Below are 11,592 nucleotides of genomic sequence, written 5' to 3'. Positions count from 1 at the left end.
CATTTTCTTCTAAAGGTTGTTATATCTTCTGTCAATTATACACAGCTGCTTACAGGCAAAATAGGGTATGTGGTAGATGAAGAAAAACAACATCCCATAGGAAAACAAGAACAGTGAGACTTTAGCAATTGTCAACAGCTTGACAACAATACACATTTTATTCCCAAGTTGACTTATGGAACTACTTTTTTTTTTGTCAACCAATATACAAAAAAAATAAATAATAATTCAGTTTACAATTAAATAAGACCAAGTAATCAAAACTGGACACCACCCCCCCACTAAAATATTTGACTAAAGAGAAATCTTCTCTGTAAGAGACTGGAGGATGGTTAGTTTTTTATGAAAAGTGGTTGACAGTGGTGGCCAAATGAAGCTTTGTGAACCATTTTCTCTGTTCAATAAAGGGTTGAGAATACACTGAATTGCAATGCCTTAGGCCTTTCTCTTAAAACCAAGAGCATCATCTAGTGGGCTCAGAATATTGTTTATTATGGGTTATTTATATGGAAGTTGGGTTATTTTGTGCAACTCATGTGTTGAGTCAAAATCCATCAACCCAACATACATCGGTTGACCCAGCACTTGGGTTGTTTGTGCTTCGAACGTCATCAGATCATCACCAGAGTCCACACACCGAGCGCTTGTCACAGCAGAGAACCAGTCTGGTCTTCCAACGAGGCAAATACATAATAAAAGGTTTGTGTACACTAGCTACATGTCTAATTCACATTGTCTGTGTTGCGTTACCTATTAAAGTACTATCTTTATATTGTGAGGCTAGTTGGTTAGTTTGGCTAACAACGTAGCTAGCTAACGTTAGCCATTTAGCCGTTATCATGGAAGCATGTATAGCCTACAGCTTATCCGTTTGGTCGGAATTATATTAATGAATTAATGAAACAAGTTCATAATGCCCATGGGCATATGGTCATGTTTATTGAGTTCACCAGGCTAATTTGCCAGCTAGTTTCAAGCTAGCTAGCTAGATAGTTTACTAGCCATCTGGCTGTCAGTTAGTTGCTTTGCTAGCTATATTATTTTAACTGGCTATAAATGAACGCGCTTGTTTTTCCTGAAGCTTTTAATGTGAAATGTGAAGGCATAACAGTGTATGACTGATTAAAGTATGTAAAAACAGTGAGATAACCTGATATGTTTGACTAAATGCATTTATGTGCATTTATTTAAGTTATTATTATTTAAGTAAAGTGGTGACCCACAATAGATAAGAACAAATGCTTATTTAAAATGGCGGCCTGGCAAACGACAAGGGCCACTTGAGTTAAGGGTTAAGAAATATATAATAAAAAGTTTGGGAACCACTGCTGTACTGTTGTACTGACACTCGTGCCCTGAAGGCTATGCTTTGAGCAGCCACAAATATTCTTGTAAAAAGGTAAAAACAATTTACATGCATGCAATTTGTCATATGAATTGTATAGGTAGAGAGGGAGGATTGTGATGCTAAATAAAATGGCTGTTATCTTCACATTGGATTACATTCTGCTGTTAGTCTGCATTGCTTTTACATGGTGATATCTGAATAGTTAATACAATAGCAATTGTATCTTTGCTTAAGCTCTTTTTGTGTTTGTTTCAGATCAATGGATAGCTTTGTCATTAACACTATGACAGAGTGCCAGACCTTGTCGAAAGATTTAAAAGGTAAGAAATATGTTTTCCCATCCACAGCATATTAAGTCTGCATTGCTACTAAAGCCCTTTTCAGACATGAATTCTTATGAAATATAATTTCCTCTTTTTTTCAATAGCTTCCACGTAATATGTCAAAGTGACTCCAATAGATGAATAGAGCCGGCCACTGGATTCCTGGAGGAAAGGCTGCGGAACGTCAGGAAGCGGCTGAGATCAACCAGCAGGTCGCAGACACCACCACAAACGCCAGATGATGGCGCTCTCGCAAGGGCTCTCATACCAGGTAATTATTAAACTGAAAAATTATTTGATGAAGCAAAACATCCATATTTCAGTGAATGACAACTTTCTTGTTCTTTTTTACAGACTGTACCATATCAGACGAACGTGGGTCACAGCTTAAAGAATGGTTGAGAAATAATTCTCAGCCCCTCAGCCAGATAGAGACCTACATGCCGAACACAGCAGTCTACAGGGCCAAGTGGATTAGGGACAACAATTGGACCATCGATCAGATCCTCGAAGAGTTCCCTCACCTAATGACCAAAGGCATGGTAGGTATAGGGAAATATGATCTTACATATAAGGATGCATTGTTTATAATGTTTTATTAGTGTGCCACATTGAATTGGTTTTAAAAATGTGTTTTCCATTTTATAGATTGCACAGGCTTGTCCTGCATGGGGATGCTGCATCAAAGTTGTTTGAAACTTGGTCACGTGAAATGCCAGGAGGGGAGTCTAAAATGGTAAAGTTTATTCAAAGTAGAATACTTGCTTGCAAGTAGAGCTAATGGCTCTTAATAGCAGCTTTTAATAGGAATTTGAATTTGTTCACTATAGACCTGTTGAATGTTCAGCCAGTTCATTCGTAATTGTTGTTTTGCTCTGAATGTTTTCCTACCTGAGTGATATGAACTGCACCAGTTCCACTATATTGTTGATATAATAAATTTTTTTCAAAGATTCCATTATGTTGTTTTGTTTTTGTATTGTTTAAGTGTTTATTAAATAATATATGCATACATCTAGCATGTATTCTGTTCTAGGTTTGTAGTTTAACAGTTTTATTGCAATTTACTTTCTTAAATTGTACTGTAATGTGTTAGAATTAATCTGGCATATAGGTTAATTTTGCCCAGCATTCGGGTACACTATATAACAAATATGTAGTTGAATCAACCCAGAATTGTAATTAATTTGACCCAGCATTTGGGTACACTATATAACAAATATGTAGTTGAATCAACCCAAAATTATAATTAATTTGACCCAGCATTTGGGTACACTTTATAACAAATATGTAGTTGAATCAACCCAGAATTATAATTAATTTGACCCAGCATTTGGGTACACTATATAACAAATATGTAGTTGAATCAACCCAGAATTGTAATTAATTTGACCCAGCATTTGGGTAGAATATTTAACTCATCTGTTGGGTTAAAAATCACCAACCCATCTTGCTGGGTCAAATTAACTACTGTTGGTCCGGTGCAATAGTGATCCAGCGGTTGGGTTATAAAACAAACCAAGTTGGGTTATTTTTAACCCATCATTTTTAAGTGTGTATAACTTGCTCTCACACCCACAATTTATCCTTGTCATACAACATATATACATCACAACGTAGGTATGCTTGTCTACTTTTGGCGAATGTGCTCAGTTAAGCAATAGGACTTACACATTTTGTTCAGTGAGCTTACAAATGACAACAGTTCCAAATCTTCCTCCATTCGCTGCCCATGTTAAACATCCTTGACATTTCCACGCAAAGGCACAGCGCACCACTTTTTGAATCGCTGATATGCCCACATTTTTATTCATTTTTTTCCACACACATTTTTCACCAACAATTCTCACTACTTCAACTTCTTCTTAACGTTACAGATTTAAGGTATTAATCCAGTTTAGCTTTAGCAATTTAGCTATTCAGCATTCACACATATTTTCTGCAGGAAATGCATTTTCTAGTTTTAGCTAATGGTAGTAGCACCACTCCCTCTCTCTGTTCTTTCTCTAGCTCGCTTCACCGCTTTGTTTTATCAAACATTAGCATTAGCACCACTCCACATAGCGCTCTAGGATACTGTAGCAGTAGCTGCTGTTATAGCAACAAAAGCCACTCTCAGCTGCTTTTTGGAACCAAAATGCTGCAAGCTTCTTTTATTTATACTATAAAAGCGCCCTAGTCAACTTTTTTTTTTTTTGTCAAAAAAGACGCCAAGTGTGATGATGGTTTACGGTGGTTGAGTAGTGGGAGAGTTTTACAGTGATTCTATGCAGGGAATGCCTTTCCAGTCAGAAATAGAACAAAGCGGAGGAGCTGTTTAAGTTCAAGTGCTCATTATAAAGCAGCGGAAGATCGTGAAGGGCTTGATAATGAGCAGATCATTAGTATCATGTGTGTTAGAGTAGGGAGATACCTAAAACATGCAGGGCTGTAGCTCTCCAGGAGCAGGGCTGGAGATCACTTACTTTTCTATTCATTAGCTGATACACCCATGTATCTATTTGTTCATTTATTTCAGTAAGAACTCCTGAAGAGTCTATCTTGCCATACAACAAAGTCCTCAAGCTGGTCAAGGGCAGCCTGAGGGTGGAAAGAAACACAATGGTCAATCAAGCACCGATTGCAGACCTGAGATGTAGGTCCATTAGAAAAAAGGAAAAACAGGGTCCAAAAATGTGCAGATACGTGTATGGCTCAGTGTATTCTAGAGCCAAATGATGAAATCATCTTGCCATGAAACAAACCAAAGACCTGCTAAACAATGTGAAAAAGTGGAAAAAGGGTCACATTTATATTTTGTGTTTCAATTATGTAGTCCATAGCATAGCACATGTTTATATAGCATCACAGAAGTTTGACATAAAAGACTGTTATGACAGTTATTATAGTTATGATGGCTCACAGGTGTTGTTCTAGTAGGACACATTTTGAATAGACTCAGCCATGTTTAGTGGTATTAATGCATCCATGACATAGTTTTTCATGATGATTCAGGAATTAATCATAGTTGTAATCAATGAATTAATAATTAACTATCGCTCCATAGACATAATCTCCTCAAAGGCTAGTTAACACTGCAAGCTAATGTTAGCACCACATAAAAATATGCTTCTGCTCGAGGCTGCTGCATGTCAGCAGCAGCGAGGTTGATGAGTTTTGATTTGCTATTACTTGTGTAACATCTAGCCAATCATATAGTGTTGTGGGTGGGACATTAAGTGAGACTCAGTGGTGCCACATTTCGGCCTCGATAATTGGTTGATGCCTAAACAAAAAGCACTCATGGCATCTAAAACAGCAGTCCACAAACCAATGGATGGTACTACCTGTATGAATAAGATGAGATGAACCTTCACTCAACTTGCAGGTTGTCACGTTTCTGTGACAAACGAGAACAACCTATCATTCTTGACTTTGTTCTTGTGAAAGTGTTCAGACGGAAACAGAAGTGTGATAATCAAAAGAGCAAGCTGTTAGCATATGATGTGTTTTCTTTGACACTGGAAAGGCTCATTGTGGACATAAATACACCCCACTGCTTTTAAATGGGTTAATTAAGGCTGTATCATTGGCAGCAGATGATAGCATGAAAGCAGCCATCAGTCTAATTAAAGTGCTTAAAGCCTTGCATTTGCCAGCCTAATCACACTACCATTATTGGGTTTTGCAGCATTTTTGCAGAGCACTCCAGTGTTTACATCTGCATCCCCTTGTTCTTATTACTGTTTGGGGAATATATTACTGTAGCTGTGGTATACATTTCTGTCACTTTTATAACCCAATTCAGCATGAGAAACTGGAAAAAGTTGCAAACCATTATAGGGTCATAAACCACATCCAAGCCTATTTGGGAGTTGTTCTTCAAAATCCCCCTTTTCACAGAAATTCACATCTTTATATTTATTTATATATATATATATATATATATATATATATATATATATATATACAGTACAGGCCAACAGTTTGGACACACCTTCTCATTTAATGTGTTTCTTTATTTTCATGACTATTTACATTGTAGATTCTCACTGAAAGCATCAAAACTATGAATGAACACATATGGAATTATGTACTTAACAAAAAAGTGTGAAATAACTGAAAGCATGTCTTATATTTTAGATTCTTCAAAGTAGCCACCCTTTGCTTTTTTATTAATAAGGGAAATAAATCCACTAATTAACCCTGACAAAGCACACCTGTGAAGTGAAAACCATTTCAGGTGACTACCTCATGAAGCTCATTGAGAGAACACCAAGGGTTTACAGCGCTATCAAAAAAAGCAAAGGGTGGCTACTTTGAAGAATCTAAAATATAAGACATGCTTTCAGTTATTTCACACTTGTTAAGTACATAATTCCATATGTGTTCATTCATAGTTTTGATGCCTTTAGTGAGAATCTACAATGTAAATAGTCATGAAAATAAAAAGGAAATGTATTGAATGAGAAAGTGTGTCCAAACTTTTGGCCTGTATATATATATATATATATATATATATATATATATATATATATATATATATATATATATATATGAGAATTGTATGGTAAATTATATACATGTGGTGAATATATACAAAAATACCATTAGGCCATTCAAGTTGTATTGCAATATGGCACCTACTAACCACCTAACTCTCAGTGTCAGCCTATGGGTGGTAATTATGTGATGAATCACATAAAATGTTGGTCATTTGTTTCTCTTATACTGTGAACCTGTTACATGTTGATAGGCACTCCATTGGTTTCCTGTGGAGAACCATGGCCTCAGCTTTAGAGGTGCTAATCCTCATCCCAGACCATATTCGAGACCTACGGAGTAAAATTCCTCAGGGTTTAGTGATTTGTTTTTACTGAAGAATGCAAATGATATATTGCTAATATATGCTAATCCCTTAAAAGCCCTGTATCATCACACTGATTAGTTATCACTAGAACCGTTGGAAAAGTTTACCATAGAAACAGCTACTGCAACACTCAAATTTGTACACACATTTCAGTGAGATGTGAAACGGTCAAGAGATATATATAATATTTTTTTTGAGCTATTCATTTTTGATTATCAAGGAATGTACTATGCTAGCTAACATTTAACTTAGTCCTGGTTCAGCACTTACCTGTTGTTTGGTGTCAGATAAGCTTCAAAGCACACTTTAATTTGTGTATTTCGTACATGTATATTGTCTCAGATATTATTGCAGGAAAAGTGATAAGGGCCAGATGCTAAAGGCAGTTAAGAAAACGTGATAAGTCACATCAGCTCCAGGAAAATAAATGTAAATAACTTGTTAAATGGTGCATTGTTCCTCTTAATCAGATAGTTTCATACTTATGTGTTCAAAAAGTTTTGGTTGTCGTAATGTTCATAGCAACAGGAGCTATGCAGTTGAATATTAACCACACACAGTTTTATTGGCCTTAATTAAACGGAATGTGTTACATTTATAAGACTCATTTATAGATGCCAAATGAATGTTATGCTTAGTACACACTACTGCACATTAAATTCCAAATGCATCTTTACTGTGTTTATCATGTTACTATAACAGTTTTATAATCTGTCATCATTCAAAATGATTAACATTATTGGAATAGTTTAAAATATTGTGATATGTGAAAAGTCTTGATACCACTTTCTTAACTAATAACTGATAACTTTTGGAACTATAAATGTAAAACCTGAGATGACAGCATACATTATCTTGTGCTGCTGGAAAATATTTGTGCATTGCTTTTCTAGACAGCTCATTTAAGTACACTAGGAACTAGCAAACAGCAGGCCTGGCACACAAGAAAAGTAAAAAAAAATTGGCAACACATAGCTATTAAATCATTTAAAATTGCAGGACAGTTTTACACAATATAATCTAGTGCAACATGTATGTAAGTGTCTTCATTTACATCTTAACATACATCATGAAAATTAACTGAAATTCTTTTTTGCATTGTGGTTCCCTCTTTTTGAAATTGGTACAATTCAATGTAATTTATTACGCGGCATGCTTTCTTTAGAACTTTATTTTGAGTCATCAAAAATGTTGCAACTAGCGACATCCCTGATCCCGGGCCCTGGAAACTCGCCGACATGCAGCAGCAGGACTGTATCTGATTCAATGGGGAACTGATCAATCATTCTTTAGAAATGTTGGCCCGTATTAATAGGATAGCATCTTGCAGTTGATCGAGATTCGTGAGATACATATTCATGGCACAAAGCTCTCATTCCACCACATCCCAACGATGTTCTATTGGGTTGAGATCTGGTGACTGTGGGGGCCATTTTAGTACAGTGAACTCATTGTCATGTTCAAGAAACCAATTTGAAATGATCCAAGCTTTGTGACATGGTGCATTATCCTGCTGGAAGTAGCCATCAGAGGATGGGTACATGGTGGTCATAAAAGGATGGACATGGTCAGAAACAATGCTCAGGTAGGCTGTGGCATTTAAACAATGCGCAATTGGTAGTACGGGGCATGACGGATCCATATTCTCATTCTGTTTATGCCAAATTCTGACTTTACCATCTGAATGTCTCAACAGAAATCGAGACTCATCAGACCAGGCAACATTTTTACAGTCTTCACCTGTCCAATTTTGGTGAGCTTGTGCAAATTGTAGCCTCATTCTCCTATTTTTAGTGGAGATGAGTGGTACCCGGTGGGGTCTTCTGCTGGTGTAGCCCATCCGCCTCAAGGTTGTTTGTGTTGTGGCTTTACAAATGCTTTACTGCATCCCTCGGTTGTAACAAGTGGTTATTTGAGTCAAATTTGAGCTTCCATCGGCTTGAATCACTCGGCCCATTCTCCTCTAACCACTAGCATCAACAAGGCATTTTTGTCCACAGGACATTCAGACCATTCTTTGTAAACCCCAGAAATGGTTGTCCGTCAAAATCCCAGTAACTGAGCAGATTGTGAAATGCTCAGACCAGCCCGTCTGGCACCAACAACCATGCCATGCTCAAAGTTGCTTAGATCACCTTTCTGTCCCATTCTGACATTCAGTTTGGAGTTCAGGAGATTGTCTAGGCCTGGACGACACCCCTAAATGCAATGAAGCAGCTGACGTGATTGGTTGATTAGATAATTGCATTAACGAGAAATCTTACAGATGTTCCTAATAATCCATTAGGTGAGTGTATTAGTATATATATACACACACACACACACACACACACACACACACACACACACACACACACACATACAGTACATACACACATACTCAGCCCTTGTGTTGTCTTCGGGTCAAATTGACCCGAAGACCGAAAAACTTGTCCCGAAAAACTGTCAAAAATGTTGAAAAAAAAAAAAAAAAAGAACTTAAACTAAATGACACTTATTAATATAATCTTTAATGAGTGTCCATGGTCCATCATCCCTGCATAGTCCCTGTAAAGCAGAGAAGGCCCGATCCATCAACAGTTAGAGTCCTTTATCTATAAAGGACCATGTTATTAAATCATGACTCACTGTAAATGTGCTCACTCCAAATACCTACGACAACATGATATCCCTAAGTCCAGCAGTCACAAGCAGGCAGAACATAAAGAACTCATCAATAAACTGATGTTTAATGTCCAATCTGGACAACCTCTTGGTGTACTAATAACTACTAAAAACTAAATAAACTGATGTTTACACCTGGGGCTTGACCTATTGGCCGCTTTCTTTACAGTGGCAATTCCAATACTCCTTGCTTTGGACCAGTACATTGTCATTGAATAGATGCAGAAGGCCCAATTGATTTTCCAGAAAACAAAAAGATCAGTTTGGATAAGAACCTTATTAAAATACCTGAAGAATTCATCAGACACACACACACACACACACACACACACACACACACACACACACACACACACACACACACACACACACACACACACACACACAGTCGGTGTCCAGAGTGTACAATTTTCGAAGATAAAACTTTGAAATTGTACATTTTAAAGTCAGCTCATACTTTTACCCATTATGTATATATTAGCTATTCATTCATTTTAAAACCAGCAGATCAATCAATCAAACTGCTGAATATGAAAATGGAGTTAACAATGTAATCATGAGGTCACTACAAGTAAACAGTAACACTATGTTACGCTACAAAGCTAGCATACTAAACTTCCCCAGTAAAGTAGCTTGGAAGTTAGCATTAGTTAACATTAGTTACATCATTCATATTTAACAATATAATCAAACTACAGTGTGTATGTATAGAATGCTATTATTTACATTTTAAAAGTATATCATTTAAAAAGTAAATAGAATCCAATAATTCTTTCTTTCTTGTAGTTATTCATCGTCTCCAGATTCTTTCAATGCAGATCAGAGTAACTAATGTTCACTTTCAAAGGGACACAGATACTGTATCTCTCTGTGGACAGCCTGCTCTGCTCACCCTTGTCTGTGGAGCGCTTAACATGTCTTTTTCTTCTTAAGCAGAATCCACACTGCCGCTGGTAAACACTGCTTCTGCGAGAGGAAGAGCTGGAACTCAGATAGATAAAAGTCAAAGAGAAGTGGAAGGGAATTAATTAGTTGAGATTTGACATTAATATCACATTTTCATTTGCAGACATCTGAGGAGTGTTAACACAGGTTGTGAGCAGAATAGCAAGTAACATCTTGAACATTTAGTTTTCAGTCTGACAGGCCTTAAAGAAATCCAGCAAATGTCGAAGGTTGAAAGCTAAAAAAAAATGTTTTCAGAGTTTGAAAGGAGGTTAGTGTTAGCCCAGATCCAATATGTAGCGTCCTGAAACCTGCCAGTTCACACCAATGCAACGAGACGAGACAATGTACCATCTCCATAGCATACTTCTTTGTACTTCCTTTCTAACTTCCGACTTTTAGGCTTTTTGTAGCTGGATATATCATTTGTTTTGTCTAAATGTGAATGTGGATAACGTTAGCAATATTGAGATGCTTGCTACAGTAACACTACTAATGATGAATCGGTGAAAACACGTTTTCTTTCTCTGATTCACAGCTTTGTTCTTACGCCGCTAGGCGCTCCCTCTCTTCAGTCACTCTCTAGCTCGCCTGACCATAAAACATTACCTTGCTTTTGGGCGGTCGTTGAGGCTCCCTCAAAACTCTGCCATTTCTATCAGCTGTTTGTAACATAAAAATGAAATGGATTATGGATCATTTGATTTCTATAGCGTGTAGCTGACTTCTCTATAGAGCTCCGCGCGCCATGTGACTTGACTGTTTACGCCACCATTTTGGCAGGAAAGTAGTGGCAAAAATGAACGGCGCCAGCACAGATTTCAACCCGTCCAAGTTCACTGCGCACTTTAATTCAAAAGACATAGGCAGCTATAAAGCAAAACTTGATCTATTAAACTTTAGTGATCCATAAAATGCTCCCGGAGTTATTTTTACGACCTTTACAAGTGAAACGGAAAGCTTCCCTGACCTTCAGTAACCAGATATTTACAACTATCTAATCAGCTTTCCTTCGTCTTACTCTGGACAGTCTTTGAAAGCCTACAAAAGCCTGGAGGGATATAAATGGACGCAACCATGTTGAATCAAGGTGTTTATTAAAAAAGGCTGCAAATTACAATAGGAGCAACCAGCTAGTAACGTAGCTAACTCGTAACGACTCTGGCGCTCCACTCGGCTCTCCACCTTCTTGCCAAAATGGCGGTGTTTTGATATTGACTGGTGCATGCTGGGAATGCGTGACGTGAGCTCTATTGGCTGTTGAAACCGGTGACATTCCTTACGTTCTAAAACCAGCCTCTGCGACTTGACCAGGTGAGTCGCAATGAAAGCCGTCAGCTGGCTTGAGTCGAGCTGAAACGGGACGGTTCAGACCGCTGCAACTTTTCCCTGCGACGTTCTAAAATGGTTTTGTCTCGTCGCAAATCTTTGGTCTGAACTGGGCTTTATATGAAGCACAAATG

The 11,592-nt window shown here is 37.5% G+C and overlaps 2 long non-coding RNA genes across 2 annotated transcripts; both read left to right on the top strand.

Moving 5' to 3' along the window:
• The first annotated feature begins 513 nt into the window (after positions 1 to 513).
• On the top strand, positions 514 to 1,883 carry LOC114564584 (uncharacterized). The gene is made up of 3 exons (XR_003693777.1): positions 514 to 699; positions 1,604 to 1,668; positions 1,776 to 1,883. It is a non-coding gene; the product is annotated as an uncharacterized LOC114564584 (long non-coding RNA).
• Positions 1,884 to 1,896: 13 nt separating this feature from the next.
• On the top strand, positions 1,897 to 2,463 carry LOC114564583 (uncharacterized). The gene is made up of 3 exons (XR_003693776.1): positions 1,897 to 1,942; positions 2,026 to 2,213; positions 2,320 to 2,463. It is a non-coding gene; the product is annotated as an uncharacterized LOC114564583 (long non-coding RNA).
• Positions 2,464 to 11,592: the final 9,129 nt, after the last annotated feature.

The sequence above is a fragment of the Perca flavescens genome, chromosome 11, assembly GCF_004354835.1.
Source record: "Perca flavescens isolate YP-PL-M2 chromosome 11, PFLA_1.0, whole genome shotgun sequence".
Lineage (NCBI taxonomy): Eukaryota > Metazoa > Chordata > Actinopteri > Perciformes > Percidae > Perca > Perca flavescens.
This window is presented reverse-complemented; position numbering and strand designations above follow the sequence as displayed.